The sequence below is a fragment of the Ovis aries genome, chromosome 2, assembly GCF_016772045.2.
Source record: "Ovis aries strain OAR_USU_Benz2616 breed Rambouillet chromosome 2, ARS-UI_Ramb_v3.0, whole genome shotgun sequence".
Lineage (NCBI taxonomy): Eukaryota > Metazoa > Chordata > Mammalia > Artiodactyla > Bovidae > Ovis > Ovis aries.
The window spans coordinates 126,190,614-126,205,950 of record NC_056055.1 but is presented as its reverse complement, the minus strand read 5'-3'; the positions used below and the strand labels follow the sequence as shown (position 1 = coordinate 126,205,950).

The window sequence follows — 15,337 nt, the reverse complement described above, 5'->3', positions numbered from 1 at the left end:
GATTATCAGAGGGGAAATGAGTCTATCAGAGGACACATAATAATAGCGTATAAAACTTTCTGCCATAGCTGAACACTATGGTACATTTGAGCTCCTTGGGCTGAGAGAACAGGAACAAAGGAAAAAGTTACTACCCAGGTAGGAATAATTGACCTTGATTAACAGGAGGATATAGCGATTCTGTTAAATAGTGGGGCAGATTAGCAAATGTGAGGAAAACATGTAATGTCTTATTATTTTAGGCTCAATTTTGATGATAAACTGACAACACAGCATCTGTGGCCTAGAAGAGGATGGTGACTAGGAGTTCATATTTCTTATGGTTGAAAGTCTGGGTTAGACTCCCTTCCCCTCCACCAGATAAACTTCCTAGGGCAGTGGAGGATGAGCCAAAGATGAGCAAATCTAGAAAGTATAAAAGGGGAGATAAGTACCATTCCATAAGCCTCTTATCCTTATTTCTCAGAGGGCAGACAGAATGAAAACCACCGTCACAGAAAACTAATCAGACTGATCACATGGACCACAGCTTTGTCTAGCTCAATGAAACTATGAGTCATGCTGTGTAGGGCCACCCAAGACGGATGGGTCATGGTGGAGAGTTCTGATAAAACGTGGTCCACTGGAGAAGGCAATGGCACACAGCTTCAGTGTTCTTGCCTTGAGAACCCCATGAACAGTGGTGGTGGCAATTTAGTTGCTAAGTCATGTCTGACTCTTGCGAACCCATGGACTGTAGCCTGCCAGGCTCCTCTGTCCCAGGGATTCTCCAGGCAAGAGTACTGGAGTGGGTTGCCATTTCCTTCTCCACCCATGGTCAATAATAAAAGAGAAGATATGACACTGAAAGATGAACTTCCTAGGTCGATAGGTGCCCAATATGCTACTGGAGAAGAGTGGAGAAATAACATTAGAATGAATGAAGAGACAGAGCCAAAGTGAAAACAATGCCCAGCGGATGTGACTGGTGATGGAAGAACAATATTGCATAGAGACCTGGAATGTCAGGTCCATGAATCAAGGTAAATTAGAAGTGGTCAAACAGGAGATGGCAAGAGTGAACATTGACATTTTAGGAATCAGTGAACTAAAATGGACTGGAAAGGGTGAATTTAACTCAGATGACCATTATCTACTGCTGTGGGCAAGACTCCCTTAGAAGAAATGGCGTAGCCATCATGGTCAACAAATGAGTTGAAAATGCAGTATATAGGTGCAATTTCAAAAATGACAGAATGATCTCTGTCCATTTCCAAGGCAAACCATTCAATATCACAGTAATTCAAGTCTGTGCCCCAACTAGTAATGCTGAAGAAGCTGAACAGTTCTATGAAGACCTACAAGACCTTCTAAAACCAACACCCTCAAAAGATGTCCTTTTCATTATACAAGACTGGAATACAAAAGCAGGAAATCAAGAGATACCTGGAGTAATAGGCTTATTTGGCCTTGGAGTACAGAATGAAGCAGGGCAAAGACTAACAGAGTTTTTCTAAGAGAATGCACTGGTCATAGCAAACACCCTCTTCCAACAACATGAGAAGACTCTACACATGGACATCACCATGTGGTCAATACTGAAATCAGATTGATTATATTCCTTGCAGCCAAAGATGGAGAAGCTCTATACAGTCAGCAAAAACAAGACTGGGAGCAGACTGTGGCTCAGATCATGAACTCCTTATTGTCAAATTCAGACTTAAATTGAAGAAAGTAGGGAAAACCACTAGACCATTCAGGTATGACCTAAATCAAATCCCTTATGATTATACAGTGGAAGTGACAAATAGATGAACAGGATTAGATCTGACAGAGTCCCTGAAGAACAATGGATAGAGGTTCATGACATTGTACAGGAGGCAGTGATCAAGACCATCCAAAAAAAGAAATGCAAAAAGGCAAAGTGGTTCTCTGAGGAGGCCTTAAAAATAACTGAGAAAAGAAGAGATGCTAAAGGCAAAGTAGAAAAGGAAAGATCTAGCTACCCAAATGCAGAGTTCCGAAGAGTAGCAAGGAGAGATAAGAAAGCCTTCCTTAGTGATCAATGCAAAGAAAGAGAGGAAAACGATAGATTGGGAAAGACTAGAGATCTCTTCAAGAAAATTAGAGATAGCAAGGGAACATTTCATGCAAAAATGGGCTCAATAAAGGGCAGAAATGGTATGGACCTAACAGAAGCAGAAGATATTAAGAAGAGGTGGCAAGAATACAAAGAAGAGCTATATAAAAAAGATCTTCATGACCCAGATAACCATGATGGTGTGATCACTCACCTAGAGCCAGACATCATGGAATGTGAAGTCAAGTGTGCCTTAGGAAGCATTACCACAGACAAAGATAGTGGAGGTGATGGAATTCCAGTTGAGCTATTTCAAATCCTAAAAGATGATGCTGTGAAAGTGCTGCACTCAATATGCCAGCAAAATTGGAAAACTCAGCAGTGGCCACAGGCCTGCAAAAGTCAATTTTCATTCCAATCCTAAAGAAGGGCAATGCCAAAGAATGCCCAAATTACCACACAATTGCACTCATCTCACAAGCTACCAAAGTAATGCTCAAAATTCTCTGAGCCAGGCTTCATCAGTATGTGAACCATGAAATTCCAGATGTTCAAGCTGGATTTAGAAAAGGCAGAGGAACCAGAGATCAAATTGCCAACATCCATTGGATCATCGAAAAAGCAAGAGAGTTCCAGGAGAACATTTACTTCTGCTTCTGACTATGCCAAAGCCTCTGACTGTGTAGATCACAACAAACTGTGGAAAACTCTTAAAGAGATGGGACATTACTTTTCCAACAAAGGTCCATCTAGTCAAAGCTATGGTTTTTCCAGTAGTCATGTATGGATGTGAGAGTTGGACTATAAAGAAAACTGAGCACCAAAGAATTGAGGCTTTTGAACTGTGGTGTTGGAGAAGATTCATGAGAGTCCCTTGGACTGCAAGGATATCCAACCAGTCCATCCTAAAGGAAATCAGTCCTGAATATTCATTGGAAGGACTGATGCTGAAACTGAAGCTCCAATACTTTGCAAAGTAAATACTGATGTGAAGAATAACTCATTGGAAAAGACCCTGGTGCTGGGCAAGGTTGAAGGCCAGAGAAGGGGATGACAGAGGATGAGATGGTTGGATGACATGACTGACTACATGGACATGAGTTTGAGCAATCTCCAGGAGTTGGTGATGGACAGGGAAGCCTAGTGTGCTGCATTCCATGGGGTTGCAAAGAGTCGGACATGACTGAGCAACTGAACTGAAGTACCATTTAAACACTCAAGACCAACTGCAGAGGCAGGAGCTATGTGGTTTGTTTAGCCTACCTTAGATCAGCCAGAATACTAGAGGAAGAAAGATCAACTAGAATTAAGAAGATCAAGCAGAATAGTGGATAAGCTATTCCCAGATAGGATGCAGTTATTACACAAAATATTTTTAAGTGCTACAAGAGTTAGACTTCAGTGGATCTTATGATATGCTCTGAGATCCTTGTTTAGGCATGAGACACTTAACATTACTAATTTTGCAAAAGTCTCATAGTTAAGACTCTCTCCAATAACTGAAAGAAAATGAAAGTGAAGTTGCTCAGTCGTGTCTGACTCTTTGTGACCCCATGGACTGTAGCCTACGAGGTTCCTCCATCCGTGGAATTTTCCAGGCAAGAGTACTGGAGTGGGTTGCCATTTCCTTCTCTGGACCACCTCACTCAAGGTTATGCCCTGTCTAAAGAGACAGCCAGTGCAGTTCATTACAGGTTAATGGGTAAGAAGATCCAGCCCCTTTGACTTAATTTTGGAAAACTGAAGGCCCTATGGAGTGAGCTGAGGCCTTTTTCGCAATTGCATTGCAGTCAACATCTGTCTCTGCCTATTGGTTTTCCTCATTTCGTTAACTGTGATGTTTCCTAGAGCATTAATGTCCTAGAAAATTTCAGTCAGTTCAGTTCAGTCGCTCAGTCATGTCCACCTCTTTGCGACCCCATGAATCACAGCATGCCAGGCCTCCCTGTCCATCACCAACTCCTGAAGTTCACTAAAACTCATGTCCATCGAGTTGATGATGCCATCCAGCCATCTCATCCTCTGTCATCCCCTCCTCCTCCTGCCCCCAACCCCTCCCAGCATCAGAGTCTTTTTCAATGAGTCAACTCTTCGCATGACGTGGCCAAAGTATTGGAGTTTCAGCTTCAGCATCAGTCCCTCCAATGAACACCTAGGACTGATCTCCTTTAGAATGGACTGGTTGGATCTCCTTGCAGTCCAAGGGATTCCCAAGAGTCTTGTCCAACACCTCAGTTCAAAAGCATCAATTCTTCGGCACTCAGCTTTCTACACAGTCCAACTCTCACATCCATACATGACCATTGGAAAACCATAGCCTTGACTAGACAGACCTTTGTTAGCAAAGTAATGTCTCTGGTTTTCAATATGCTATCTAGATTAGTCATAACTTTCCTTCCAAGGAATAAGCATCTTTTAATTTCATGGCTGCAGTCACCATCTGCAGTGATTTTGGAGCCCCCCAAAATAAAGTCTGACACTGTTTCCACTGTTTCCTCATCTATTTCCCAGGAAGTGATGGGACCAGATGCCATGATCTTCGTTTTCTGAATGTTGAGCTTTAAGCCAACTTTTTCACTCTCCTCTTTCATTTTCATCAAGAGGCTTTTAGTTCCTCTTCACTTTCTGCCATAAGGGTGGTGTCATCTGCATATCTGAGGTTATTGATATTTCTCCTGGAAATCTTGATTCCAGCTTGTGCTTCCTCTAGCCCAGCATTTCTCATGATGTACTCTGCATAGAAGTTAAATAAGCAGGGTGACAATATACAGCCTTGACGTACTCCTTTTCCTATTTGGAACCAGTCTGTTGTTCCATGTCCAGTTCTAACTGTTGCTTCCTGACCTGCATATAGGTTTCTCAAGAGGCAGGTCAGGTGGTCTGTTATTCCCACCTCTTTCAGAATTTTCCACAGTTTGCTGTGATCCACACAGTCAAAGGCTTTGGCATAGTCAGTAAAGCAGAAATTGATGTTTTTCTGGAACTCTCTTGCTTTTTCAATGATCCAGCGGATGTTGGCAATTTGATTTCTGGTTCCTCTGCCCTTTCTAAAACCAGCTTGATCATCAGGAAGTTCACGGTTCATGTATTGCTGAAGCCTGGCTTGGAGAATTTTGAGCACTACTTTACTAGCGTGTGAGATGAGTGCAATTGTGCCATAGTTTGAGCATTCTTTGGCATTGCCTTTCTTTGGGATTGGAATGAAAACTGACCTTTTCCAGTCTTGTGACCACTGCTGAGTTTTCCAAATTTGCTGGCACATTGAGTGCAGCACTTTCACAGCCTCATCTTTCAGGATTTGAAATAGCTCAACTGGCATTTCATCACTTCCACTAGCTTTGTTTGTAGTGATGCTTTCTAAGGCCTAGTTAACTTCACATTCCAGGATGTCTCGCTCTAGGTGAGTGATGACACCGTCGTGATTATCTGGGTTGTGAAGATCTTTTTTGTACAGTTGTTCCGTGTATTCTTGCCAGCTCTTCTTAATATCTTCTTCTTCTATCAGGTCCATACCATTTCTGTCCTTTATTGAGCCCATCTTTGCATGAAATATTCCCTTGGTATGTCTAATTTTCTTGAAGAGATCTGTAGTCTTTCCCATTCTGTTGTTTTCCTCTGTTTCTTTGCTTTGATCGCTAGAAAATTTAAGTATGTTCAGTTTGAATGCTAGTCAGGTAACAGTATAGCACAATTATTACTATGTGATAATGCGTGAATTATAGTAACTTTTTTTCTCTCTCCAAAATCATGTTTGTTTAGGTGTAAGTTACATAATCAGCTTTTCTGGTTGCTCAGTTGGTAAAGAATCTGCCTGCAATGTGGGAGACCTAGTTTCAGTCCCTGGTTTGGAATGTTCCCCTGGCGAGAGGGTATGGCAACCTACTCCAGTATTCTTGCCTGGAGAATCCGCAAGGACAGAGTAGCCTGGCAGGTTACAATCTACGAAGTCAAAGAGTTGGATATTACTGAGCAACTAAGTACATAGCACAAGTTACATAACCTAAAGTGGGGTTCATTAGATTTTAAAAATTTATTTTTTAATTGAAGGATAATTGCTTTATAGAATTTTGTTGTTTTCTGTCAAACTTCAACATGAATCATATAGGTATACTACATATATCCCTTCTGTTTTGAACTTCCCTCCTATCTCCCTCCCCATCACACCCCTCTAGGTTGATACAGAGCCCTGTTTGAGTTTTCTGAGACATACTGCAAATTCCCGTTGGCTATCTATTTTGCATATGGTAGTGTAAGTTTTCACGTTACTCTCACCATACATCTTACCCTCTCCTCCCCTCTTTCCATGTCCATAAGTCTATTCTGTCTCTTTCTCCATTGCTGCCTGGAATGTGCCTGGAATTCACTGCAAATGAATTCTTCAGTACCATTTTTCTAGATTCCATATATATGCGTTAGTATACAATATTTATCTTTCTCTTTCTGATTTTCGTCACTCTGTATAATAGGCTCTAGGTTCATCCACCTCATTAGAACTGACTCAAATGCATTTCTTTTTATGGCTGAGTAATATTCCATTGTGTATATATACCACAACTTCTTTTTCCATTCATCTATTGATGGACATCTAGGTTGTTTCCATTTTCTAGCTATTGTAAATAGTGCTGCAGTGAACAATGGGATACATGTGTCTTTTTCAATTTTGGTTTCCTCAGGGTATATGCCTAGGAGTCTAATGGCTGGGTCACACGGTGCTTTTATTCCTAGTTTTGTAAGGAATCTCCATACCATCTTCCACAGTGGCTGCATCAGTTTATATCCCCTCAACAGTGCAAAAGCATTCCCTATATCCCACACCCTCTCTAGCATTTATTGTTTGTAGGGTTTTTGATGGTGGCCATTCTGACCAGTGTGAGGTGATATCTCATTGTAGTTTTGGTTTGCGTTTATCTAATAATAAGTGATGTTGAACATCTTTTCATGTGTTGTTAGCCATCTGTATGTTTTCTTTGGAGAAATGTCTGTTTAGTTATTTTTCCTACTTTTTGATTATGTTGTTTGTCTTTCTGATATTGAGTTGTATAAACTACTTGTATATTTTAGAAATTAATCCTTTGTCAGTTGTTTCATTTGCTATTATTTTCTCCCATTCTGAGGGCTGTCATTTTACCTTGCTCATAGTTTCCTTTGCTGTGCCAAAGCTTTTAAGTTTAATCAGGTCCCACTTGTTTACTTTTGTTTTTATTTCTGTTGCTCTAGGAGGTGGGTCATAGAGGATATTACTTTGATTTATGTTATTGAGTGTTCTGTCTATCTTTTCCTCTAAGAGTTTTATAGTTTCTGGTCTTACATTTAGGTCTTTAATCCATTTTGAGTTTATCTTTGTGTGGTGTTAGGAAGTGTTCTAATTTCATTCTTTTGCATGTTAAGTTCAGACACTCAGTCATATCCAACTCTTTGCGACCCATGAATTACAGAAAGCCAGGCCTCCCAATTCATCACCAACTCCTGGATTTCACTAAAACTCATGTCCATCGAGTTGGTGATGCCATCCAGCTGTCTAATCCTCTGTCGTCTGTTTCTCCTCCTGCCCCGAATCCCTCCCAGCATCAGAGTCTTTTCCAGTGAGTCAACTCTTTGCATGATGTGGCCAAAGTATTGGAGTTTCAGCTTCAGCATCAGTCCCTCCAATGAACACCCAGGACTGATCTCCTTTGGAATGGACTGGTTGGATCTCCTTGCCATCCAGGGACTCTCAAGAGACTTCTCCAACACCACGGTTCAAAAGCATCAATTCTTTGGGGCTCAGCTTTCTTCACAGTCCAACTCTCACATCCATACATGACCACTGGAAAAATCATAGCCTTGACTAGACAGACCTTTGTTGGCAAAGTAATGTCTCTGCTTTTGAATATGCTGTCTAGGTTGGTCATAACTTTCCTTCCAAGGAGTAAGTGTCTTTTAATTTCATGGCTTCAGTCACCATCTGCAGTGATTCTGGAGCCCCCCAAAATAAAGTCTGACACCGTTTCCCCATCTATTTGCCATGAAGTGATGGGACCAGATGCCATGATCTTCGTTTTTTGAATGTTGAGCTTTAAGCCAACTTTTTCACTCTTTTCTTTCACTTTCATCAAGAGGCTTTTAGTTCCTCTTCACTTTCTGCCATAAGGGTGGTGTCATCTGCATATCTGTTATTGATATTTCTCCTGCAATCTTGATTCCAGCTTGTGCTTCCTCCAGCCCAGCATTTCTCATGATGTACTCTGCATAGAAGTTAAATAAGCAGGGTGACAATATTCAGCCTTGATGTACTCCTTTTCCTATTTGGGACCAGTCTGTTGTTCCGTGTCCAGTTCTAACTGTTGCTTCCTGACCTGCATATAGGTTTCTCAAGAGGAAGGTCAGGTGGTCTGTTATTTCCACCTCTTTCAGAATTTTCCACAGTTTGCTGTGATCCACACAGTCAAAGGCTTTGGCATAGTCAGTAAAGCAGAAATTGATGTTTTTCTGGAACTCTCTTGCTTTTTCAATGATCCAACGGATGTTGGCAATTTGATTTCTGGTTCCTCTGCCCTTTCTAAAACCAGCTTGAACATCTGGAAGTTCACGGTTCATGTATTGCTGAAGCCTGGCTTGGAGAATTTTGAGCACTACTTTACTAGCGTGTGAGATGAGTGCAATTGTGCGGTAGTTTGAGCATTCTTTGGCATTGCCTTTCTTTGGGATTGGAATGAAAACTGACCTTTTCCAGTCTTGTGACCACTGCTGAGTTTTCCAAATTTGCTGGCATATTGAGTGTAGGACTTTCACAGCCTCATCTTCAGGATTTGAAATAGCTCAACTGGCATTTCATCACCTCCACTAGCTTTGTTTGTAGTGATGCTTTCTAAGGCCTAGTTGACTTCACATTCCAGGATGTCTGGCTCTAGGTGAGTGATCACACCATTGTGATTATCTTGGTTGTGAAGCTCTTTTTGTACAGTTCTTCTGAGTGTTTTTGCCATCTCTTAATATCTTCTTCTTCTATTAGGTCCATACCATTTCTGTCCTTTATTGAGCCCATCTTTGCATGAAATGTTCCCTTGGTATGTCTAATTTTCTTGAAGAGATCTGTAGTCTTTCCCATTCTGTTGTTTTCCTATATTTCTTTGCATTGATCACTGAAGAAGGCTTTCTTATCTCTCCTTGCTATCTTGGAACTCTGCATTCAGATGCTTATATCTTTCCTTTTCTCCTTTGCTTTTTACCTCTCTTCTTTTCACAGCTGTCTGTAAGGCCTCCCCAAACAGCCATTTTGCTTTTTTGCATTTCTTTTCCATGGGGATGGTCTTGATCCCTGTCTCCTGTACAATGTCATGAACCTCATTCCATAGTTCATCAGGCACTCTATCTATTGGATCTAGTCCATTAAATCTATTTCTCACTTCCACTGTATAATCATAAGTGATTTGTTTAGGTCATATCTGAATGGTCTAGTGGTTTTACCTACTTGCTTCAATTTAAGTCTGAATTTGGCAGTAAGGTGTTTGTGATCTGCTATCCAGTTTCCCAGCACTATTTATTGAAGAGGTTGTCTTTGCCCCATTGTATATTTCTGCCTCTTTTGTAAAAAATAAGTTACCCATAGGTGCATGCGTTTATTTCTGGGCTTTCTGTCGTGTTCCATTGGTCTATATTTCTGTGTTTGTGCCAGTACCATACTGTGTTGATGACTGTAGCTTTGTAGTATAATCTGAAGGCAGGAAGGTTGATTCCTCCAGGTCCATTCTTTCTCAAGACCTTTTTGGCTGATTGGAATCTTTTTTGTTTCCACATGAATTGTGAAGTGTTTTGTTCTAGTTATGTGAAAAATTCCAATGGTAATTATATAGGGATCACATTGAATCTGTAGATTGCATTTGGTAGTATAGTCATTTTCACAATATTGATTCTTCTTACCCAGGTACATGGAATATCTCTCCATCTGTTTATGTCACCTTTGATTTCTTTCATTAGTGTCTTATAATTTTCTGTGTGCAGTTCTTTTATCTCTTTAGGTAAGTTTATTCCTAGATATTTCCTTCTTTTTGTTGCAGTTGTGAAATGGGATTGATTTCTTAATTTCTCTTTCTGATTTTTCATTGTTAGTATTGAGAAATGCAGGTGATTTCCATGTATTGATTTTGTATCCTGCAACTTTGCTAAATTCACTGATTAGCTCTAGTAATTTTCTGATAGTATCTTTAGGGTTCTCTGTGTACATTATCATGTCATCTGCAAACAGTGAGAGCTTTACTTGTTTTCCAATCTAGATTCCTTTTATTTCTTTTTCTTCTCTGATTGCTGTAGCTAGGACTTTCAGAATTATGTTGAATAATAGTCGTGAAAGTGTACACCCTTGTCTTGTTCCTGATATTAGGGAGAATGTTTTCAGGTTTTCAACATTGAGAAAAATGTTTGCTCTAAGCTTATCATATATGGCCTTTACTATGTTGAGGTAGGTTCCTCTGTATCCATTTTTTGAAGAGTTTTGATCATAAATGGCTGCTAAATTTTGTCAAAAGATTTCTCTGCATCTATTGAGATGATCATATATGAGGTCATATATGAGGTGTCCTGCACAGGGTGCTACTGGTGTTGGGTGGTGCTGGGTCTTGTATTCAAGTGGTTTTCTTTACTCTCTAGGGTTAGTTCTCTGGTAGTCTAGGATCTTGGACTTAGTGCTCCCACTCCAAAGGCTCAAGGCTTGATCTCTATCAGGACCACTTTTCCTGGTAACCTCGAGTTCTGAAGAGTGAAGAAAGGTCCTCCCACTTAACCATTCTAGAACTTTCAATCTCCACAATCATAGATGACTGGAAAACTCGATTGATGAGGTAAGTGTGGCTCATTTGACTTTATTTGGTGTTTTATCTTTGAGGTGCTTGATCATTCCAAAACAAGTTTAATCAACTTTGAAGAAATATATGCACATCTGAACATGCAGCTGAGATGATCTGGACCTGTCTCTCATATTCAGGACATTTTCACTTGCCCACACTGAGGAGCCTCTTGGAGCATCTCTGGGTTGGTTAGTTTTAACATACACCCAGCCCTGTGTAAGTACAATCCACTTTTTTTAATCGATTCTTTATGATTTTCTACATAGACCATCATGTCTTTGAATAAGGACAATTTTAACATTTCCTATTTTTTCTTTCCTTATTGAATGAGCTGCAGCTTTGAGTATAACGTTAAATGAAAGTGGTGATAGTCATTTTGAACTTAGGGGTAGTAATCTTGCTTTGTTTCGATTTTGGAGCAAAAGCATTCAAAATTGCTCCATGAAGTATATTAGTTACTTGCTTTTCGTACATGTTTTTTATCATACTGAGAAAGTTTGGAAGTTCTTTTTATTCTTATGCATTGAGAGTTTTTATCATGAAAATGAATTAAATTTTATCAAGTGCTCTTTTTTCTGCATTTATTATGACAAATATATCTTTTCTTTCATTTTTATTTGATTGATAACATTATTTTTGAGTGTTTAGCAACCTTTTGTTTTTAGGATGAACTTCATGTAGTCACTCACCATATATCATCCTTTTCTATAATGTTTGACATATTTACAAATATTAATTTTCTGTAAATGTTTGTGATGAATATTGGTCTATAAATTTTTATTGGTGCTGTTTAAGTTTTAGAATTATGCTGGCCTTATACAACAAGCTGAAAAATGTGCTTTTTCTATTTTCTGAAAAAGTTTACATAAAATGATTTTTTTCTTCACATTTTGTAGAATTCATTAGTGAAAACTTTTGGGCCTGAAACCTTCTTTATGCAGTTTCATTTTAGTAAAGGTATTTATAAATTGTTTTTAAAGTATGTATACAGCTACTAAGATTTTAGAAAAATTCATGTATATGATTTGGGAAGTTATATTTTATAAGAAATTTGTTTATTTTATGCAAGTTATATAACTTATTGCAATATACTTTATAATATTATTTATTTAATGAGTTTCCATTGGCATTTACAGTGGTTCAGGTTTTTATACAGCGTATTGTTTCAACCTTTGTTAATTCTGATGTCTTAATTTTCTCCTTAATTTTTAGAATGTTAGATACAGAATTTCAGGTTGACAACTTTTTTTTTTTTTCTTTCAAGACTCAAAAAATGTTGTATAGTCTTTGGCCTGCTGTGTTTCCAGTGAGAAGTATTGGTTATCATTTGTAAGAAGTTGCCCTGTATGTGAAGTAATTTTTACCTGGTTTTACTTATCTCTGTGAAGACTGGTGAAATTTCAGTTGGGTCTCTTCCCTATAAAGTCCTTTGAGTTCCAGCTCAACATACAGAGTAGTGTATGAGAGTTCCATCCTCTGTGGACACTAGACAACTTTTGTCTCTGCAGGGCATCAAGGGATCTCAGAACCAGTGATCTGACTTAACGCTGAATAGAAACACCCCAAGAAAATGTAACTTTACATTTCAGCTCACTTTCCTGCATTCCTTCTTATCTTTTTCTGGATCTTGACCTAGTGGTTCTTTACTTGGATGCTTTGGTTCTTAGCTCTTAGATGTTTAGAGAAAACATGTACACATATTGTACATACACAAACATAATAATTATCCTGCTTGTTCAATTACCTTCAGTGGGAAGGTTGGTCCAGATAACATAGCTACCCATTACTAAAAATGGAAATCCCACTTGTAAATTGTCATTAGATTAGTGTATCTACATAATACTGGTTTTCATATTCTCCATTTGATGATTTGTAAAAGATGCTTACTCTTTATGTAACACTCTTCCCAGCCTTATTTGATAAAATACATATGTGTGTGTGTATGCACACACACACATCCATCCATCCTGGTATACATATATATGTATGCATGTATACATTTTATCTATAAATTATTTACCTGTAGCATTTTAGGGTTTGATCAGTCTGAAATAACTTCAAAAAACATATGAAAAGTATCTGTTTAGTAATGTAGAACACCTGGCACAAAATATGTGAAGAATGTTACTTTAATAAATATACTATACAGAACTTCTACATAAACTCTTTGTTACCTGATAAATAGGAAACATCTATTATCTTATGAAATTAACTCACAAATAGGCAACCCACAAGATAAGAATCCAGACTGGAAGAAACACAAGCTGGAATCAAGATTGCCAGGAGAAATATCAATAACCTCAGACATGCAGATGACACTACCCTTATGGCAGAAAGTGAAGAGGAACTAAAAAGCCTCTTATTGAAAGTGAAAGAGGAGAGTGAAAAAGTTGACTTAAAGCTCAACAGTCAGAAAACGAAGATCATGGCATCTGGCCCCATAACTTCATGGCAAATAGATGAGGAAACAGTGGAAACAGTGTCAGACTTTATTTTTGGGGGCTCCAAAATCACTGCAGATGGTGACTGCAGCCATGAAATTAAAAGACGCTTATTCCTTGGAAGAAAAGTTATGACCAGCCTAGATAGCATGTTGGAAAGCAGAGACATTACTTTGCCAACAAAGGTCCATCTAGTCAAGGCTATGGTTTTTCCAGTGGTCATGTATGGATGTGAGAGTTGGACTGTGAAGAAAGCTGAGCACTGAAGAATTGATGCTTTTGAACTGTGGTGTTGGAGAGGACTCTTGGGAGTCCCTTGGACTGCAAGGAGATCCAACCAGTCCATTCTGAAGGAGACCAGCCCTGGGATTTCTTTGGAGGGAATGATGATGAAGCTGCAACTCCAGTACTTTGGCCACCTCATGCGAAGAGTTGTCTCATTGAAAAAAACTCTGATGCTGGGAGGGACTGGGGGCAGGAGGAAGAGGGGACAACAGAGGATGAGATGGCTGGATGGCATCACTGACTCGATGGACATGAGTCTGAGTGAACTCTGGGAGTTGGTGATGGTGTGCTGCGATTCATGGGGTCGCAAAGAGTCGGACATGACTGAGCGACTGAACTGAACTGAACTGAACTGATGGCAAAAAGACTTATTTACTGAGCACTTCAGAGAAATGCTCCCATTCATTTTTATTTCCCCAAATTCCTGGCATAAAGAACTATAAATGGTGTGTTCAGCATATGTTTATGAAATGTTTTGATTGAACAAAAATGAATGGACTATTGTGTTAGATAAATATAGTACTCCTATCTAACCACTTATCAGTTCTCATTTATACCAAAGTTTAGGCTTTGATATCAAATTATTCTAGGATCAGATCTCAATCCTAGCACATATTAGCTGTGATATTTGTAAAAGGTATTAAAATACTTTGCACTTCAGTTTTCTTATCTGTCAAAAGGGAATGATCAGAAGGTAAGGATGAGAAATGAAACTGCTATTACTTTAACACTGGCCATTATTATTATGTTTTACCTAGACGATACCACTTCATAACTGATCCTCTTAAATTAACCATTCCCTTGCCCAATCCATTCTCTACCCAGGAGTCAGCACAATCTCTCTAAAATGAAAATTGGATCATATATTTTTGCTGCTAAGTCCTCGAGTATTTCCCTATTGCACTGAGAATAAAATCCATATTTCTTGGAGCCAGTTAAGATTAAAATTTCTTGGAGCCAATTAAGACTCAATCTGACCCTGTTTCTATCTTTTTCTTCACTAATATGTTGTTTAATTAGATAATTTGACAGGTACGTGTTACATACTATGTCTGAGTGTCTGTGAATGCATTTTTTGATGAGATTAGCATCTGAATCAGTGGACTGAGAAAACTGACCTCCTTAATGTGGGTGGGACCTCATGCTTCCTTGTATGTGGAAAGAGAGGAAGGGACTGCCTATTGTTACTCTGAGAGTCCTGATTAATATAACAATCCACATTAAAAGTCATACATACTTCAGTGAGCTGGACAACTTCTTTTTCCGTGGAAGCTCCATGTTCTTTTCTACAAGCATATATACCAAGATATATCTGCCCTGTAATAGTGACCCTTCCAGATCCTCTTCCTTCACCTCCTCACTTACTTTTTCCTTTTCTCCCTGACTCACTTGATTAAATATTAGCTTTCGTTCAAGTTGGATTCCTTCCTTTCTTTTTTTTTCCCTAAGTTTTCCCCAAGAAAACTTAGAAGCTTCTCATGACTGGGTCATGTGTTTCTTCTTTGGAGGACCTGTGGTACTCTGGGCTCATATGATTCTAGCATTGACTTTATTGCATTCAAGTTTCTCAGCTGCTTCTCCACTTACCTTTCAAACATTAATATTTGCTTAAATCTCTAGTATAGTTCCTAATACCTGGTATGTAACAAAACAGTTGAATAAATGAATGAAAATAAGATGGCATTTGTAAAAATTGGTACAGTTACTAGTGTATAATGTGTCAAGAATAT

At 39.0% G+C, this 15,337-nt stretch overlaps 1 long non-coding RNA gene across 1 annotated transcript in view; it reads left to right on the top strand.

Annotated features, from left to right (window-relative positions):
* The window catches only part of LOC132659195 (uncharacterized), a 254,351-nt gene extending 240,208 nt beyond the window's left edge, over positions 1-14,143 (top strand). Inside the window, exon 3 of the long non-coding RNA XR_009599307.1 lies at positions 10,920-14,143. This is a non-coding gene — a long non-coding RNA (uncharacterized LOC132659195). The remainder of the gene's footprint in view (positions 1-10,919) is intronic.
* Positions 14,144-15,337: the final 1,194 nt, after the last annotated feature.